A 21034-nucleotide genomic window follows, 5' to 3' on the forward strand; every position below is an offset into this window, starting at 1 on the left:
TTCCTTTAAATTTCGTACCTGAGAGGTGTCTATAGTATGCCTGTAAAGGGGCGCATGTTTCCCGTGTTTAGAACAGTCTGACAGCAAAATTACATTTCTAAAGGAAATAAAGATTATTTTTAAACTACTCGCGGCTGTAATGAATTGTCGGTCCGAAAAAGTTCATTGATAAAAACGGCATGGAATTTCCCCACAGGGGAACCCCGAACCAAAAAAAAAAACCTTTAGGTCTGGTATGGATTTTAAGGGGAACCACGTGCCAAAAAAAAAAAAGGTGTAAGGTCCCCCCAAAAATCAATACAAGGCCGCAGGAAAAGAGGGGGGGGGGCGAGAGAGTGCCCCCCCTCCTGAACTGTACCAGGGCACATGCCCTCAACATTGGGAGGGTTCTTTGGGGTAGCCCCAAAGCCCCTTGTCTCCATGTTGATGGGGAGAAGGGCCTCGTCCCCCCAACCCTTGCCAGTGGTTGTGGGGGTCTGCAGGCGGGGTGCTTATCGGAATCTGGAAGCCACCTTTAAAAAGGGGACCGCCAGATCCCGCCCCCCCATGTGAATTGGTAATGGGGTACAAATGTGCAATGCACAAAAGTGATGTCAGAGGGGGGCAGGGTCGGCTCGTTTATGTAAACGGGTGACCTGACCCCCTCTGACAACACGGGGAAAGCCATAGGGAAGTCCCTGTGACATCCCCGTGCATCAGAGGAGGGCGGGGTCATTGGGTGGCCCCGCCCTCCATTATATAAGAAGTGTCAGAAGAACAAAAGTGTCACACGGCAGAAGACTCCCACTGAGGTGGATCGTGCAGACAGTGTGGAGAAGCCAGAGGAAGATGCCGGACGAGAAGAGCGGAGGAAGAAGAAGATGGAGATGAAGAAGATGGAGGAAGAAGAACACCGAAGGAAGACCAGAAGAAAGAAGATGGAAGAAGAAGTGGGGAAAGAAGAAGAAATTAATAAAGGACTTGTCAAAAACCGTCTCTTGTCTTTTTGAACCTTTTTGACAATTTTTTTGTGAAATGGTAGGGGTACACTTGTACCCCATTACCAATTCACATGGGGGGCCTGGATCTTGTTAAATGGGGCTCTCAGATTCCGATAAGCCACCCACCACAACCACCGGGCAAGGGTTGTGGGGATGAGGCCCTTCTCCCCATCAACATGGGGACAAGGTGTTTTGGGGCTCCCAATGTTGAGGGCATGTGACCTGGTATGGTTCAGGAGGGGGGGCGCTCTCTCAGCCCCCCTGTTTTCCTGCGGCCTGCCAGGTTGCGTGCCCGGATAAGGGTCTGGTACGGATTTTTGGGGGGACCCCACGCCAACACGGGGTTCCCCTTAACCCATTCCCGCCGAGCGTACGCAGATGTGCATAGTCAGCTTTCGGGGGTTATACCAGGATGATGCCCGCAGCTGCAGGTACTGTTGTTCAGAGCGGGTGATCGGCTTTCTGAAGATAACAACCGATGCAGCTAAAAGCCGCTTGATTGTTATCCCGGAGAACCCCCCCCCTTCCGCTGCCTCCCGCGGCTCTTCCGATGGACGATCCAGCTCTTCCGGCAGCTAGTGACAGACTGGAACAAAGCCGCAAACGGCATTGTTCCAGTCTCCTTGATGTAAACACGGAAGCGATGCCACAACATCACTTCCTGTTTACTCGGCTGCCAATGGCGCCGGATTTTAAAAAATATACAGTATTCAGATACACCGTTTTCAGCGATCTGAATACTTTGAAGTGCAAAGGAGAAAACGGGGGTCTTTTAGACCCATGATCCCTCCGTACCTGTCACCACCTTTTTAAAAACGTTGGCGGGGTTCCCCTTAATATCCATACCAGACCTGAAGGGCCTGGTATGGAATTTAGGGAAACCCCCATGCATTTTTTTTTTTATTTTGGTTCGGGGTTCCCCTGTGGGGAAATTCCATGCCGTTTTTTATCAATGAACTTTTATGTGTATTGTCGGACCAAGAATTCATTATAGCCGTGAGTAGTTTTATATGACTTTTTTTCCTTTAGTAATGTAATTTTGCTGTCAGACTGTTCTAAACACAGGAAACATGCACCACTTTACAGGCATAATATAGACACCCCAAAGATACGAAATTTAAAGGAATATTACACTTTTATTGTTTCACTTTAAGCATTATTAAGATCACTGCTCCTGAAAAACGGCCATTTCTAAAACTTTTTTTTTGCATTGATACATGTCCCCTGGGGCAGGACCCAGGTCCCCAAACACTTTTTATGACAATTCCATGCACATAAGCCTTTAAAATTAGCACTTTACATGTTCATGTCCCATAGACTTTAACAGTGTTTACGTGTTTGAATGAATTTTTTGCCTGTTCGCATGTTCTGGATGCGAACCGAATGGGGTGGGGGGGGTTTCAGCTCATGCCTAGTGGACAGTATAGTATAGTGGTCAGTGTAGTGTAGTGTAGGGGACAGTATAGTATAGTGGACAGTACAGTGGTCAGTGTAGTATAGTGGTCAGTGTAGCGGACAGTATAAAGGTCAGTGTAGTATAGTGGACAGTATAGTGCAGCGACGCTTTGCCAGCGGTTCGGGGGTGCTGCCTATTGATTTCAATGGGCAGGGGCGATTTAGGAGTGGTGTATTCACCGCTCCTACAGTGCCATTTAATTTTAGTTATGATATAAAATAATGAACGTGGGGGCCTTTTTGTGGGCATGATTTTTTTTTGGGGGGGGGGGCATCATTTCATTCTTGGTCCCAGGCAGCACCATCTCTTGGGCCGGCACTGGTTGTATCCATAGGTTGGGTAAGGTATGCCAAATTCTAAACGCCTTGGAATAGAAGGAGATAATGAAGGGGCAAATGTGTTTAACCTCACCAACCTCATTATATCTCCTGAAAGACAATCCAATGACTGCACTATATCAATAGGTTCAATAAGGTATGCAAAAGCCAAAACACCTTGGACCAGAAGGAGATAATGAAGGGGCACGTCTTTCATATGTGTTTAACGAACCAACCTCATTATATCTCCTGAAAGACAATCCAATGGCTGCACTATATCAGTAGGTTCAATAAGGTATGCAAAAGCCAAAACACCTTGGACCAGAAGGGGGTAACGAAGGGGCATATCCACCAAATGTATTCATCAGCACCAACCTCATTACATCTCCTGAAGGGCAATCCATTGGCTGCGTTTTATCCCTAAGGTATGAGTAAGGTATGCAAAAGCCAAAACACCTTGGACCAGAAGGGGATAATGAAGGGGCACGTCTTCCAACTGTGTTTAACGAACCAACCTCATCACATCTCCTGAAGGGCAATCCATGGGCTGCATTTTATCCCTAGGTTGAGTATGGTATGCAGAAGCCGAAACACATTGGACTTTGGTGGTAATGAAGGCCTGCCAAATGTGTTTAACGTCAACAACCTCATTACATGCCCTGAAGCTCTTGTTAGAGGTTGAATGATGTAGCTCAGCTGCCCTGGATGGGACCACATATCAAAAGATAGGAGCTTTATAAGTTGCTTCCTGGGAAGAGATGTTAGAGGAACTTTTAGCTGCATTAAGCCATATCTGGGACCAGTCTTCCTCAGTTTTAGTGGCTGGAAAATAGCAGCTAGCATTTCTAGAATGGGAATTGAGTAATGGTAGTCTTCATGTTACTCTTAGCCCTTGTACGCACGGTCGGAGATTCCGACGGAATGTGTCCTATCGGACCATTTTGTCGGATATTCTGACTGTGTGTGGTCTCCATCGGACTGTTTCCGTCGGAATATCCGACGGACCAACTTTTCCAACTTGCCGGTAAAATTTTCCGACAAAATGCTCCGATCGGACATACTCCGATCATGTGTAGCCTACTTCGACGGACAAAGTGCCACGCATGCTCAGATCAAATTCCTAGACCAAAGCTATTGGCTACTAGCGTGAACATAGTCCCGTCGTAACGAAATAACGTCATCACGTTACGTACAATCAGATTTTCCGACAACTTTGTCCGACCGTGTGTATACAACATCACTTCCGGACCTCTTCCGGAATTAATCCATCGGATTTGGTTTTCGGAATCTCCGACCCTGTGTACAAGGGCTTAGAAAAGGATTCCTTTAATTTTATATCAAATGTACAGTATATCAGTTTATAAAATGTCACAAAATTGTCCCTAAACTTTCATCCATGCCCTTGAAATAAATCCCATCATAACATCAATACATTTTTTTTATCCTTTACAATAACAAGCAAGGGTTTCAGCTATTAGCAGAGGTCAGGCAAATTGTGTGTTTGCAATAGGAAAAAGGTGTTAAAAGGCGATCTGATACATGTACGTAAATATTATTAATGTCAATATTTATAATGACATTAACGGTACATAGGGCAGCGGGGTCATCCCACGATACCGGAAGGACCTGCTGATGACTGCTAGGCCCCCCCATCACTAGGATGTTGACTAAGGGAAGCAAAGCGGACACTCAGGAGCGGCAGTATGTACTCCCCCGTACATGGAGATACATCATACCACTGTATAGGATGCTTATCTGGACTCATGCTGTTTTGGAGGAAGCACAATTATGTTTACTGTCCTCTGGAGAAAGGGAAAATCATCGCTTTCAGGAAGAAAATACTTCCGATGCTGGGGAGACATCTGAAGATCTTCAGAGGCCTTGGCATTGTGCCACCCTGGCCCAGAACTCCGACACACTCTACAATGAGCAAGCCTTTGGCCACCCTAACAGTACTGAGGCTACATACAGTATAGGATAGCCATTCTCAACCAGGGTTCTGTGGAACCCTGAGGTTCCTCCAGAGGTTGCTAGGGGTTCCTTGAGCTGTGGCTGATGAACCACCTATTTGATGGTGCCTACAGAGTTTAAGGTTCAGCATCACTTAGCAAAGCCAGCAGCATGACACCAAATATCTTTAAGCGGGGCAATCTGAGCACCACTTTAAGGGGGACATGCTTCCTTTTGGCCACCAGTATCAGAGGCATTGTTCCTATTGACCCCTGTTAAATTGGTTTTAGTAAGGGTTCCTCGAGACCTGAAAATAAGTTTTGAGGTTCCTCTAGGGTTAAAAGGTTGAGAAAGCCTGGTATAAGACATGAAACAAATGTCAGAGAGTTCTGATAAATCCTGATAGGGTACAAGGTGGAAGAGCTTACACTCTATTAAGGTATAAGGAGGGATACAGAAAGTGGAAGAGCTTACAATCTATTAGAATATAAGAGCATATAGAAGGTAGAAGAGTATACAATCTAGTGCCTTGTACACACAGTCGGACATTCCGACCACAAAATCCGTCGGATTTTTTCCGAAACTGGTGTTGCATACACACGGTTGGACAAAGTTGTTGGAAAATCTGATCGTTCGGAACGTGATGACGTTCGTTGCGTACGACAGGACAACTTGGAGGCTAGTAGCCAATAGCTTTGGTCTCATAATTTGATCTGAGCGTGCCTGGCACTTAGTCCGTCGGAATTCTCTACAAACGATCGGAAAAAGTACGATCTGATTTTTTTTGTCTGAAAATTTTAGATCCTGCTCTCAAATTTTTTCAGTCGGAATTTCAGACGGGAAAAGTCCGATAGAGCCCACACACGATCGGATTTTCCAACAATATAATCCGATCGGACATTTTCTGTTGGAATTTCCGACCGTGTGTACATGGGTATTGGAGGGTATAAGGGAGGGATACCAAAAGTGGAAGAGTTTACAATCTATTAGAATATAAAACAGGATACAGAAGGTAGAAGAGCTTACAATCTATTAAGGCCCCGTTCACACCTATGCGAATTAGATGCGGGTTTCAGGCATAGAATCGGCCCTGATTTGTCCCTGAAACGTGGAACAGGGATGCACAGTTCTCCTGTGCGATCAGCAGTGGCTTATAGTGTGAACCAGGCCTAAGGTATAAGGAGGGATACAGAAAGTGGAAGAGCTTACAATCTATTAGAATATGGGAGGTAGAAGAGTATACAATCTAGGAGGGTATAAGGGGGATAGAGAAAGTGGAATATAGAAGGTGGAAGAGCTCACAATCTATTAGGGATTAAGGGGGATATAGAAGATGGAAGAGCTCACAATCTATTAGGTATTAAGGGGGATATAGAAGGTGGAAGAGCTCACAATCTATTAGGGAATAAGGGGGATGCAGAAGGTGGAAGAGCTCACAATCTATTAGAGAATAAGAGGGATATAGAAGGTGGTAGAGCTTACAATCTATTAGGGTATAAGGGGGGTAGAGAAAGTGGAAGAGCTTACAATATATTAGAGTATAAAACAGGATACAGAAGGTAGAAGAGCATACAGTCTATGAGGAGAAAAGGGGAGGATATAGGAGGTTGAAGAGCTTACAATCTATTAGAATATAAAACAGGACACAGAAGGTAGAAAAGCTTACAATCTAGGAGGGTATAAGGGAGGATATAGGAGGTGGAAGAGCTTACAATCTAATATAAAGCAGGCTACAGAAGGTTGAATAGTATAGAATCTATGAGGGTAAAAGGGAGGCTATAGGAGGTTGAAAAGCTATTAGATTATAAGGTAGGATACAAAAGTAGAAGAGCTTACATTCTAATAAAGTATAAGGGAGGATACAGCAGATAGAAGAGCTAACGATCTATATTGGTATAAGGGAGGATACAGAAAGTGGAAAAGCTTGCAATCTATAAGGGGGATACCTGTATAGAAGGTGGAAGAGCTTAAAATCTATAATGCCGCGTACACACGATCGGAATTTCGGCCAGCAAAAGACTGATGAGAGCTTTTCATTGGAAAATGCGACCGCGTGTATGCTCCATAGGAATTTAGCAGGCCGAATTCCCGCCAGCAAAAATTTGAGAGCATGTTCTCAATTTTTCCGACTGAAAAACTTTCTATCGGAAATTCCGATCGCGTGTATGCAATTTCGAAGCGCAAAAACTCACGCATGCTCAGATTCAACTAGGAGATGGAAGCTATTGGTTACTGGGTATTGAACTTCCTATTTCTAGTCCCATCGTACATGTCGTACGTCACCGCGTTCTTGGTGGTCGGAATTTGGTGTGACCGTGTGTATGCAAGACAGCTTGAGCGAAATCCCCTCGGAATTCCGTCGGGAAAACCATCAGAGCGTTTTCCGACCAAAATTCCGATCGTGTGTACGCGGCATTAGACTATAAGACAGGATAGAGAAGGTAGAAGGGCTTACAATCCATGATGGTACAAGGGAGGATATAGAAGGTGGAAGAGCTTACAATTTATTAGAATAAAAGGGAGGGTCCAGGATGTGGGAGGTCTTGGGGTATAGTAAGGATACAGACAATAGAGGAGCTTACAATCTATTTGAATATAAGGCAGAATACAGAAGGTATAAAAACTTACAATCTTTTTGGGTATAACTGAGGATACAGAGGTTGGAAGAGCTTACAATGTTTTAGGTATAAGGAATGATAAAGAAGTTGGAAGAGCTTACACAGGATACAGAAGGTAATGCCGCGTACTAACGATCAAACTATCCGACTCGGACAATCCGCCCGTGTGTGGGCTCCGGTGGTCTTTTTTTTATCCAAAAGTCCGGCGGACTTAGAAAGTAGTTTTGACTCAAAAATTGTCCGCCGGACAATACGGCCGTGTTTGTGCTAGTCCGCCGTACTTTTGAAATGAACTGACTTTTCCCGCACAGAGAAAAGTCCGTTCATTTTGAGCGCGGCTCCAGGTAGCCGGGACTAGCGAAGGAAGTCAATGTCACCCCCTTCGATGGCAAGATTGACACGTCGCTGGCCTTGTCACCTGGTATGGACTTAAAGGGGAATCCCTACGCTGAAAAACGGCGTGGGGGTCCCCCCCTAGGTCCATATCAGACCCTTATCCGAGCACGCTACCCGGCGGGCAGGAAAGGGGGTGGGGACGAGCGAGCACCCCCCTCCTGACTCTTACCAGGCCGCATGCCCTCAACATGGAGGGGTGCTTTGGGGAAGGGGGGGCCGCACGGCCCCCCACCCCAAAGCACCTTGTCCCCATGTTGATGAGTACAAGGGCCTCTTCCCGACAACCCTGGCTGTTGGTTGTCAGGGTCTGCGGGCAGGGGGCTTATCGGAATCCGGAAGCCCCCTTTAATAAGGGGGCCCCCGGATACCGGCCCTCCACCCTATGTGAATGAGTATGGGGTAAAATGTACCCCTACCCATTCACCTGTGAAAAAAATGTAAATAAAGCACAACACACAAGGGTTAAAAATTATTTATTGCACAGCTCCAGGTGTCTTCTCACCGGACTCCTCCGCTATCTTCTGCTAGCTCTTTTACTAGCGGAGGAGCCCGGCTTTCTTCTTCCAAGTCCGCCAGAAAAGTCCCATGTGTGGGCAGGTCCACTTGTTCGGACAGTCCGGCGGACTTTACAGCGGTTTGTCCGCCAGACTAAGTCCGCCGGATAGTCTGATCGTGTGTACGCGGCATAAGAGGGTATAAGGGAGGATATAGAAGGTGGAAGAGCTTACAATCTATTAACATATAAAACAGGAAACAAAAGGTTGAATAGTATAGAATCAATGCAGGTAAAAGGGAGAATATAGGAGGTAGAAGAGATTACAATCTATTAGAATATAAGGTAGGATACAAAAGTAGAAGAGCTTACATTCTAATACAGTATTAGGGAGGATACAGCAGTTAGAAGAGCTTACAATCTATAAGGGTATAAGGGAGGATACAGAAAGTGGAAACGCTTGCAATCTATAAGGGGGATAACTGTATAGAAGGTGGAAGAGCTTACAATCTATTAGAACATAAGGCAGAATACCACAGGTAGAAAAGCTTACAATCTTTTTGGGAATAATTGAGGATACAGAGGTTGGAAGAGCTTACAATTTTTTAGGTATAAGGAATGATAAAGAAGGTGGAAGAGTTTACAATCTATTAGAGTATAAATGAGGATATAGAAGGTGGAAGAGCTTAAAATCTATTATAATATAAGGGAGGGTACAGAAGGTTGAAGAGCTGACAATCAGTTAAGTTATATGTATAGCATAGACAAGGTTGAAGTGCTTACAATCTATTAGACTGTAAGATAGGATACAAAGGGTAGAGGAGCTTACACACTATTAGAGAATGTGACAGGACACAAAAAGTAGAAGAGCTCACAATCTATTAGGGAATAAGGGGGATACAGAGGGACGAAGAGCTTACAATCTATTAGAGAATAAGGGGGGTGTAGAAGGTGGAGGAGCTTACAATCTTTTAGTGAATAAGGTGGATATAGAAGGATGAAGAGCTCACAATCTATTAGAGAATAAGGGGGGTGTAAAAGGTGGAAGAGCTCACAATCTATTAGTGAATAAGGTGGATATAGAAGGTGAAAGAGCTCACAATCTATTAGTGAATAAGGTGGATATAGAAGGTGGAAGAGCTCACAATCTATGAGGGAATATGGGAGGATACAGAAGGTGGAAGAGCTCACAATCCATTAGTGAATAAGGGGGATATAGAAGGATGAAGAGCTCACAATCTATTAGGGAATAAGGGGGATACTGAAGGATGAAGAGCTCACAATCTATTAGGGAATAAGGGGGATACTGAAGGATGAAGAGCTCACAATCTAACAAGGTATAAGGAAGGATACTATATTATACTTATTTATCTAGTTAGCACCATGGCCCTTTACAAAGTATCAGATAAAAGAGAGGAAGGTAGTGCAGGTAATACAATGTATCTATAGAAATGTACACATACAGATGTTCTGTAACAATGAAGAGAGTCTCGCCCATATAAACTCACAAATGAGACATTTTTGTATTTAATGTTATTTAAAACAACACTTCCATGGCGATCTCTGGCTTTCTATGACTAATATTACAATTGTACATTTAAAAAAAAAAAATCACTTGATTGTGATTGTGTCTTCCTGGGGGTGTTTGTGTGTTTCTTGTGGTAAGTCCTACATGAACATCTCCTCAACAGAAAAGAGAAGAGTTGGTCGTACACCGGAAGAGGGTTTGTTTTTTTTTGGAAACGTTTGTTCGATTTTCTAATGGTTAGTGGGGTGAAATTGGAGTTGGTTTTAGACTGTAGAGATGCGATGGATTTCATCGAATGTGATTTTCACTTAGAAATTTTCTATACATTGTAATATAACCTGTAGAATACTTTCTGGGGTTCCTTTCAGATATCAGAACTGGAGGAAATTTTAAGGGCTTTTGAATGAAATAAGTTGACCCAACCATGGCAAGAAAGAATGTTCTGAAGAACAACATTTTTATAACGTTCTATTTGAACAAAAATGTAGCTGTGGATTCCCAGCTTAGGAATCCTAAAACACCAGCAATGTATCAGATTATTATAATAAAATAAAATATAGTATAATATAATATAATATAATATAATATAGTATAATACAATATAGTATAATATAGTATAGTATAATATAATAGAATAGAATATAGTATAATATAAATTTAATATAGTATAATATAATGTAATATAATATAGTATAGTATAATATAATAGAATAGAATATAGTATAATATAATATAATGTAATATTATATAATATAGTATAATATAAATATAATATAATATAGTATAATATTATATAATATAGTTTAATATAAATATAATATAGTATAGTATAATATAATATAATATACTATAATATAATGTAATATAATATAATATAACATGAAAAAACAGTAATTTCCAGCGCTAAGGGGTCTTCTGTGGTAAAAAGCAACAGGACATTGATTTTCAAGAACTAGGTGGATGCTGCCCTCCTCAGATGGGGTAAGATGAGTGAAACTACAAGGACAAAACAAAAATGGAAGGCGCGCACATCTAGTGCATTATCAAAAACATTTATTGGATAGTAAAATCAGTAAAAAATGGGTACTCACAATGTTGCAACTCTCAATGAGCCATAAAACTACACAAAGTTGAATAGCGCAGACACATGTGTTGTATCACATCAAAAAGGGGGTAAAAAGTGACCCATATATGATATAAATAATATAATATAATTAAATAGAATAATAGCAATAGAATATGATATGACAAAATATAATATAACATAATAAAAAAAAAAGAATAATATAATATAACATAAAAATAATTTAGAAGAATAGAATAGAATGAAATATAATATAATATGATATAATATAATATAAACAATATAATATAATGAAATCTAATCTAATATATTATAATATAGAATATAAAATAATCAAATAAAATAGAAATAATATAATATAACATAAAAATAATATATTAATAATAAAATAATCTTATCGAATCTAATATAAAAAAATATAATATAATATATCTGATAAAAAGGGTTGTGTTTTTTTTTTTTTTTTCTTGTGTGTTTCCTAAGTTGAGCTTCCCTTAAGATTCAGTCACCTGAGATGCAATGTACAGTATACAGTTCACGTATTGCATCGCTGCCCAGCAGGTGAGACGAGAGGCACCCATCAAAGCTAATTGCAGTGCAGTTATGTGTGTTGTGTATTCAGTTGTAAGGTGCTGACCTAGCAACCATAACAGCCCCCCTTCAGGCACCAAGCTGTCCTATGGAGCAGTGGTCATTAACCCTGTCCTCAGGGCCCACTAACAGGCCAGGTTTTAAGTATTACCTTGGGGAGATGCAGACTAGAATACTGCAATCACTGGGCAGCAAATGATATCACCTGTGATGTATTTCAGTTATCCTGCAAACCTGGCCTGTTAGTGGGCCCTGAGGACAGGAGTTGATGACCACTGCTATGGAGCTCTGCGGGAATTCTTAAGGTTTACCCCCCCCCCCCTACACACACACAAATAGACACCTGTATGTAATCTACCCCAGCCATCACATAAGTATGGGGCCGTCTCATGCAGAGGTCAGACGAAGCAATGATCACATCAATGTTTTGACCAGCCTAGAAGAGTAATGCCGCGTACAGAGGAGCGAATTGTCTGGCGTACTTAGTCTGGCAAAAAATCCGGCGGATAGTCCGGCGGACTTTCTACCGAACAGACTTGGCCACACACGGACACACAGAAAGTCCGACGTTCGCTTGCGCGATGACGTACAGAACGTACGACGGGACTAGAAAAAGAAAGTTCAATAGCCAGTAGCCAATAGCTTCCTTTTTCGTACTTGCTTCTGAGCATGCGTCATTCTTAGTCCGCCAGACTAGCATACTGACGAACGTATTGTCCGTTGAAACTCAAGTCCGGTGGAAAGATTGAACTGCAAAACTACTTTCTTAGTCCGCCGGACTTTACGCTGGAAAAGTCAGCTGAAGCCCACACACGATCGAATTGTCCGGTGAAATGCGTTTCATCGGACTAAGTACGCCGGACAATTCGATCGTGTGTACGGGGCATTAGCCATACTAAGATAATTCCCAAATATTCCCAATTTCAGACTTTCAAAACCTGACGCTGAACTTTGGGATTGAAAAAAAAAAGTATTTTAAAACTATTCCTCAATAACTGCAAAGGATAAGAATCCACTTTGCGGGCATCAAATGCCTTTGTGAACCCAGATATTACCTTGTAAAAGTAAAGTACAGTATCTCACAAAAGTGAGTACACCCCTCACTGACAGGCTGACCCCCCCACCCTTTCAACCTCTGCAGCAATGCTGGCAGCACTCATACATCTATTTCCCAAAGACAACCTCTGGATATGAAGCTGAGCATGTGCACTCAACATTTTTGGTCGACCATGGCGAGGCCTGTTCTGAGTGGAACCTGTCCTGTTAAACCGCTGTATGGTCTTTGCCACCATGCTGCAGCTCAGTTTCAGGGTCTTGGCAATCTTCTTATAGCCTAGGCCATCTTTATGTAGAGCAACAATTGTTTTTTTCAGATCCTCTGAGAGTTCTGTGCCATGAGGTGCCATGTTGAACTTCCAGTGACCAGTATGAGAGAGTAAGAGTGATAACACCAAATTTAACAGTCAAGACCAGTCACCCTGCACAACATTTTCTGGAAAGCCTTCCCAGAAGAGTGGAGGTTGTTATATCCACAAAGGGGGGCAACTCCATATTAATGATCATGGCTAAGGGGGCAACTCCATATTAATGGTCATGTGTGAGGGGTAAACTCCATATTAATAGTCATAGGTTAAGGGGGCAAATTCATGTTAATGTTCATATGTGGGGGATCACCCCCATATTATTGGCTATAGGGAGAAGGGGCAACTCCATATTATTGGCCATGGGGAGAAGGGGCAACTCCCTATTATTGGTCATGGGGAGAAGGAGCAATTCCATATTATTGGCCATGGGGAGAAGGAGCAACTCCGTATTATTAGTCATGGGGAGAAGGGGCAACTCCCTATTATTGGCCATGGAGAGAAGGAGCAACTCCATATTGTTGGCCATGGGGAGAAGGAGCAACTCCATATCATTGGCCATGGGGAGAAGGAGCAATTCCATATTATTGGCCATGGGGAGAAAGAGCAATTCCATATTATTGGCTGTGGGGAGAAGAAGAAACTCCATACTATTTGCCATGGGGAGAATGAGCAACTCAATATTATTGGCCATGGGGAGAAGGAGCAATTCCATATTATTGGTCATGGGGAGAAGAGGCAACTCCATATTATTGGCCATGGGGAGAAGAAGAAACTCCATACTATTTTCCATGGGGGGGAAGGAGCAACTCCATATTATTGGCCATGGGGAGAAGGAGCAATTCCATATTATTGGCCATGGGGAGAAGAGGCAACTCCATATTATTGGCCATGGGGAGAAGAAAAAACTCCATACTATTTGCCATGGGGAGAAGGAGCAACTCCATATTATTGGCCATGGGAAGAAGGAGCAATGCCATATTATAGGCCATGGGGAGAAGGGGAAGCTTCATGTTATTGGCCATGGGGAGAAGGAGCAACTTAATATTTTTTCAGCATGCTGCTGCCTGGACCCACTCCCTGGCCTCTCGGTAGGGTTTCTCCTGCCCCCCCCCCCCCCCCCGGGCTCTCTGACCTATTTGAGACTTCTAGATTTCTTGGACTCGCCCAGTCATTCCAGCTCTCCTAGTCTCCCCGAACTCGCTTAGCCGCCTCAACTCTCCCAGTCCTATAAACAAGGATTCTCTCATTCAGCATAGTTACATAGTTAGTCAGGTTGAAAAAAGACACACGTCTATCCAGAACAAAATCATACAATCCCATATACACAATCCTTCACCCACAGTTGATCCAGAGGAAGGCGAGAAACCCCAGCAAAGCATGATCCAATTTGCTACAGAAAGGGAAAAGACTCCTTCCCAATCCCTCTAGAGGCAATCGGATATTCCCTGGATCAACTTTACTTATAAATGTTAGTACCCAGTTACAGGCCCGGACTGGGAAAAAAAATAGGCCCGGGCATTTTAGATTGGCCAGCCAACTTTTCCAGGGACGGGGGGGGGGATTTGGTAGACATTTGCGGGGGTCGCTGGTGTCGGTCCTCCACACTGTAATGTGCAGGGACATGGTGATATAAAGGGAACTGCACTGTAAAGGGGCACTGCAATGATTACAGTGCCCCTTTACAGTGCAGTCCCCTTTATATTACAGTGTCCCAGTCCTATTGTGGCCATACAACGCTAGTACTGTCTGTCTCCTATTGTGCCCACACTGCCCAGTGACACTGACCTGCTCTCTTCTTGGTGGTGAGGTGCAGCGTGGCTCTCTAGTCTGGTGGTGCGGGAACAGCATGGCTCTCTCTCTCTGGTGGTGCGGTACAGTGTGGCTCTTTCTGGTGGTGAGGTGCAGTGTGGCACTCCCTCTCTGGTGGTGCGGTGCAGCGTGGCACTCCCTCTCTGGTGGTGCAGCGTGGCTCTCTGGTGGTGCAGCGTGGCTCTCTGGTGGTGCAGCGTGGCTCTCTCTCTGGTGGTGCAGTGTGGCTCTCTCTCTGGTGGTGCGGTGCAGCGTTGCTCTCTCTCTGGTGGTGCGGTGGAGCGTGGCTCTCTCTCTGGTGGTGCGGTGCAGCGCAGCTCTCTCTCTGGTGGTGCGGTGCAGTGCGGCTCTCTCTGGTGGTGCGGTGCAGCATGGCTCTCTCTGGTGGTGCGGTGCAGCGTGGCTCTCTCTCTGGTGGTGCGGTGCAGCGTGGCTCTGTCTCTGGTGGTGTGGTGCAGCGTGACTCTCTCTCTGGTTGTGCGGTGCAGCGTGGCTCTGTCTCTGGTGGTGCGGGGCAGCGTGGCTCTGTCTCTGGTGGTGCGGTGTAGCGTGGCTCTCTCTCTGGTTGTGCGGTGCAGTGTGGCTCTCTCTGGTGGTGCTGGGGCTATTAGTTCCCCAGCACAGTCCTCTCTTTCATTTTGTATGTCTCCTGTAGTAGATGCTACAGGCACTTTTGCTTGTTTCCAGGTTTTTCTCTCCCTCCCCCCCAGCAGTGTGCATGTTGGGGAGTGTAGTCAGCTCCCTGCATAAAACAATTGGGCTACCTATCTCTGGGACTACATTTCCCATGATGCCCCTCTAGGTCTCCGATTGGCCCTCTGTTGTGGCCAATGGTGAGGGAAGCTTTCTCCTCACATGTGCTGCCGACAAGAGAAGGGGGAGGGGCGCGAGCAGGGGAAACGTCTTCACAGCAGCTCCGCCCCTTGCCTCAACGTGCGGACACCTTGGCTGGAGGAGAAGGAGTAGCCCCTGGGAGAAAAGAGCGGTACTGTCAGAGCGGCGCTGAGGCTGAGCTGTGTGTGAGAGAGACACACAGCTCAGCCCATGCAGCCGCCAGTTCCGCCGGAGGAGACACTGAACGGCCACATAGCGGTAGCGGCGAGCGGCGGCCACGGCCTGTGTTAACCATGTTCAGGCCGCGGTCACCGCTTACCTCCCGCTGTGCGGCCTAAACAGCAACATGCTATGGAGCGGGCGTCCCCGGCCCACCAGGCAAATGCCCAGTCTGCCCTATGGCCAGTCCGGGTCTGCCCAGTTATATTATGTACATTAAGGAAAGAATACAGGCTTTTTTTAAAGCAATCTACTGAGCTGGCCAGAACCACCTCTGGAGGGAGTCCATTCCATATTTTCACAGCTCTTACTGTGAAGAAACCTTCAACCAAGGTGATTGGAGGCTGCGGACATGTTACAGGAGGTAGTTGGAGGATGCGGAGGGCAGACATGATACAAGAACTGGTTAGAGGCTGCAGACAGGATACAGGGGCTGGTTAGAGCCTGCAGACATGATACAGGAGGTGGTTGGAGGCTGCGGACATGGTACAGGAGCTGGTTGGAGGCTGCGGAGTGTGGACATGGTACAAAAGGTGGTTAGAGGCTGCGGACAGGATACAGGAGGTGGTCGAAGGCTGCGGACAAAATATAGGAGGTGGTTGGAGCAGGGCCGTCTTTAATATTGATTGGACCCTGGGCAAAAAAATTTCTTGGAGCCCCCCTTCCCCCATGCAATTTCACTCCCCACCTGCTCTGAGACATATAATAAATAGCAGCTAGACTTAAAATCAGCTTACTGTATCAGATCAGGCAGAAATTGCGATTGGTTTTCAGCAGTTACAGCATATCGTTACTGCTTACTGACTGGTTGCTAGAGGTTACAGCACACATTATGGCTCACTAATTAGTTGCTAGAGGTTACAGCACATCATCTCCTCACTGCAGGGGACCATAATATACATATGAATGCTGCCTTTATTTACATATCAATGCCGCTGGCTGCATCTATTTACTTACTAATGCTGCTGCTATTTACATATGAATGTTGATTAGTTACATGTAAACACAGGGTCTGCAGGTGAGTTACTTGTAAACAATAGGGCAGAGCTGGGCAGCATTAGTAGCAGTACTTCACACTGAGATATCGGGACACAGCACTGGACTAAAACTTCAAGGGACAAGGTAATTTAAACTGGGATAGTTGGAAAGTATGAGGCAGCTGCTTTGGGCCCCCAACAATGACAGGGCCCAGGGCAGCTGCCCCTTTTGCCCTGCCTTAAAGACGGCCCTGGGTTGGAGGCTGCGGAGTGCGCACATGGTACAAGAGGTGGTTGGATGATAAAGACATGACATATAGCAGCTCGGGAGGGGCACTGCTATAAAATATGTTTTTTTGGGGGCAATTTATATGGGAAATGGCTGGTATTGGCGCTTCAATCATTATGGCACCATGGTTGTTATGGTGTCAGGATGATTGAAGCGCATTATTTCTATTAATACATTGTAATATAAAATTAAATGGTTCAACTCACCATAATGCAGAATCAGTGGGAGCCCTGAGGGTGTCATTTGCCATGTCGCCTGCCACCAAATGCGGATTGTCACTTGCTACGTCACTTGTCACCAAATGCGGATTGTTACTTGCCACGTTACCTGCCACACATTGCGGATTGTCACTTGCCACGTTGCCTGCCACACATTGCGGATTGCCACTTGCCACGTAGCCTGCCACACATTGCGGATTGTCACTTGCCACGTCACCTGCCACACATTGCGGATTGTCACTTGCCACGTCGCCTGCCACCAGATGCGGATTGCCACGTAGCCTGCCACACATTGTGGATTGCCACTTGCCACGTCACCTGCCACACATTGCGGATTGTCACTTACCACGTCGCCTGCCACCAGATGCGGATTACCACGTAGCCTGCCACACATTGCGGATTGCCACTTGCCACGTCACCTGCCACACATTGCGGATTGTCACTTGCCACGTCACCTGCCACACATTGCTGATTGTCACTTGCCACGTAGCCTGCCACACATTGCGGATTGTCACTTGCCACGTCGCCTTCCACACATTGCGGATTGCCACTTGCCACGTCACCTGCCACACATTGTGGATTGTCACTTGCCATGTAGCCTGCCACACATTGCAGATTGTCACTTGCCACGTCGCCTGCCACACATTGCGGATTGCCACTTGCCACGTAGTCTGCCACACATTGCGGATTGTCACTTGCCCAGTCGCCTTCCACACATTGTGGATTGCCACTTGCCACGTAGTCTGCCACACATTGCGGATTGCCACTTGCCATGTAGTCTGCCACATATTGGGGATTGTCACTTGCCACGTAGTCTGCCACACATTGCGGATTGCCACTTGCCACGTAGCCTGCCACACATTGCAGATTGTCACCTACTGTGTCACTTTTCTGCTAAGGTGTTCTTTTGTTGAGTCCAGAGTGAAGGTAGGCAGCAGAGAGATGATGTAATCTCTCTGCTGCACACAGCTTCCCGCACAGTGAGGGCGGAACTGGAGGGATGCAGGGCAGTGAGAGATGATGTCATCTCCCTGCTCCCCTGCCTGCTGGCTTCCTGATTGGCCAGCAGCCCTCCTAAGCCGCCCAGCTGTGCCCCCTCACCCGTCCACTCAGCGCAATCACCCACGGAACCGGCAGCGCTGGCACCCGTGGAACCAGCCGCGCCGGTACCTGTGGAGCCGGCCGCGAAACCGGCCGCGCTGGTACTCGCGGAACCGGCCGCGATTGCACCTGCGGAACCGGCCGTGGTGTCATCAGCTGGCGGTATTCTCGGAGGGGGCAATTGACCCGTTGCCCCCCCCCTGGATCCGCCCATGCTCTGAGGCAGCTGACTGCCAACTGCTGTCCATTCAAAAATGGAGCAAGGCCACGTTATTAGGTCGTTAACATGCTGCACATGCTCTTGTTTGGCTGAAAGTGGCCGAGCATGTACGAGCTTGCCCCGAGCCCGGCAGGCTTGGGAAGTGCACATGCGCAGTTCCAATGTCGGCCCGCAGCCATATTTTTCATGGACAGCTGCCCACCGTAATGGCATTTACGGGCTGCTCAAAAATGGATTGAAATTCACAGACTGCCCGTAAATTTATGGACGGTTGGCAACACCTTGCCCCCGCCCCTTGCCCTCTCATGCGGCTGCCTTTAGCTGAGCTTCTCCATGCCCCTTATCAGTTTGGTTGCTCTTCTCTGCACTTTCTCCAGTTCCCTGATATCCTTTTTGAGAACTGGTACCCAAAATTGAACTGCATATTCCAGATGAAAACTTACTAATAATTTGTACAGGGGCAAAATACATCTCTCTCTCTGGAGCCCATACCTCTCTTAATACAAGAAAGGACTTTGCTCGCTTTGGAAACTGCAGCTTGGCATTGCATGCTATTATTAAGCTTATGATCTACCAAAACTCCCAGACCCTTCTCCACTATGGATTCCCCCAGTTGTACTCCCTCTAGTATGTATGATGCGTGCATATTCTTAGCCCCCAAGTGCATAACTTTACATTTATCAACATTAAACCTCATTTTCCACATAGTTGCCAATTATACAGTGCATTGGGTTCGGCTTGTAAATTGGAGACATCCTGTAAGGACATTATTCCACTGCATAGCTTGGTGTCATCAGCAAAGACGGAAATTGTACTTTTAATCCCAGACCTAATATCATTTAAAAGATATTAAAAAGTAAGGGTCCCAGCACTGATCCTTGGGGTACACCACTGATAACCTTAGACCATTCAGAGTATTCATTAACCACTATTCTCTAAATTCTGTCTTTTAGCCAAACTGATCTTTCCAAGCCTGTAGCCGTGTGTGGGGAACTATGTCAAATGCTTTTGCAAAATCCCAGTATACCACGTCCACAGACACCCATCTGTGAAAGTTTTTACTTACCTTCTCATAAAAAGAAATAAGGTTTGTCTGACAACTTCTGACTTTCATGAATCCATGCTATCTGTCTGTTACTTAAAATATTTTTTTCCAGCAGACCTCATCTATGGGGTCTTTTATTAAAATCTCCAGTATCTTCCCGACTATAGAAGTTAAACAAACATGTCTATATAGTTACTTGATAAAGACTTTGATCTCTTTTTTAAATATAGGCACCACATTGGCCCTATGCCAACCCAGTGGTACCATGCCAGTCATTAATGAGTCATGATTGGAGCATACCTGTCCCCTAACAGGAGCTCTGAACTAAGACCAAGTCCTTCATTATAAGGGCTGTGTGCACCTGCACTGACAGTCTGCTGGTCTACCACAAGACATGGACACTGGGTTAAAGGTTTCTTCCCTTCCAAAACTCTTTGAAATCTCCAAACTCCGGAACCCAATCTGGGAATAGCAAATCCAGAGTAAACCAAAAACCCAGTTTTCTCCACTCAAGATTGATAATCCGGAGCCCCACACTCTACATATGCATGAACCCTGTATCATTTCTACATCTATTTTCAGTGGCATGGCCTTGCACTGTTACTATAATAATGTTTGAAGGCTAGTGCCTCCCAAGATTTTGTTTTTTTAGTTTGAGATATAGAAAAGTAATGCCGCGTACACACGACCTGACTTTTTGACAGACTAGGTCCAACGGTCTTCCCAACGGACTTTTGGTGGAGTTCCGATGGACTTTCCGAATGAACGGACTTGGCCATCCATCTGACGGATTCGAACGTGATGACGTACGACCGGACTAGAATAAGGAAGTTCATAGCCAGTAGCCAATAGCTGCCCTAGCGTCGGTTTTTGTAAGTTGGACTAGCATACACACGAGCGGATTTCTCAATAGGAACTGGGTCCGGGGGAGTTCTGGAGAAAAAATTTGAAACATGTTCTATTTCTAAAGTCCATCAGATTTTTGGACAGCAAAGGCCCGATGGAGCCCACACACGATCGAACTGTCCGACGGATTCGTTCCGTCTGACCTTTGCTGTCGAAAAGTCCGGTCCTGTGTACGTGGCATTAGGATTTAATACTTCTAAAGAAATGACTAATGGATCACCCTACTGCTTAATATAATGTTAATTGTAATGATTGCAAACGGGCAGAGAGACACCAGAATGCACCTTAGCTGCAAGGCGTAAGTGCTGTGCTATGGCCCATGTTTGTAAATCATAATTGAATACATAAGCATGATGGTACTGACTGCATCATTTTCCCCTGGTAAAGAGAAACTTTGTTATATTATCCGTTATAAGAGCTGAGGGGTACAGCAATGGGGGCGTCATACTATGCAAATATGACCTCTGACCTTTCCTTCAGTCTTGCATGGTTGTACCGGCTCCTCTTATCTACTGAAAAGGCTTACTCTGATTTCTCTGCACACTGTAGGTTTCTCACAATGGTAAGGTAAGGTAGGGGACACGAGACACTGGAGAAATTAGTATAATATCTCTTCTATTACAGGGAATGGAGGGGAGG

The sequence above is a fragment of the Lithobates pipiens genome, unplaced genomic scaffold (assembly GCF_037356315.1).
Source record: "Lithobates pipiens isolate NorthernLeopardFrog02 unplaced genomic scaffold, aLitPip1_a1.2 Scaffold_18, whole genome shotgun sequence".
Classification (NCBI taxonomy): domain Eukaryota; kingdom Metazoa; phylum Chordata; class Amphibia; order Anura; family Ranidae; genus Lithobates; species Lithobates pipiens.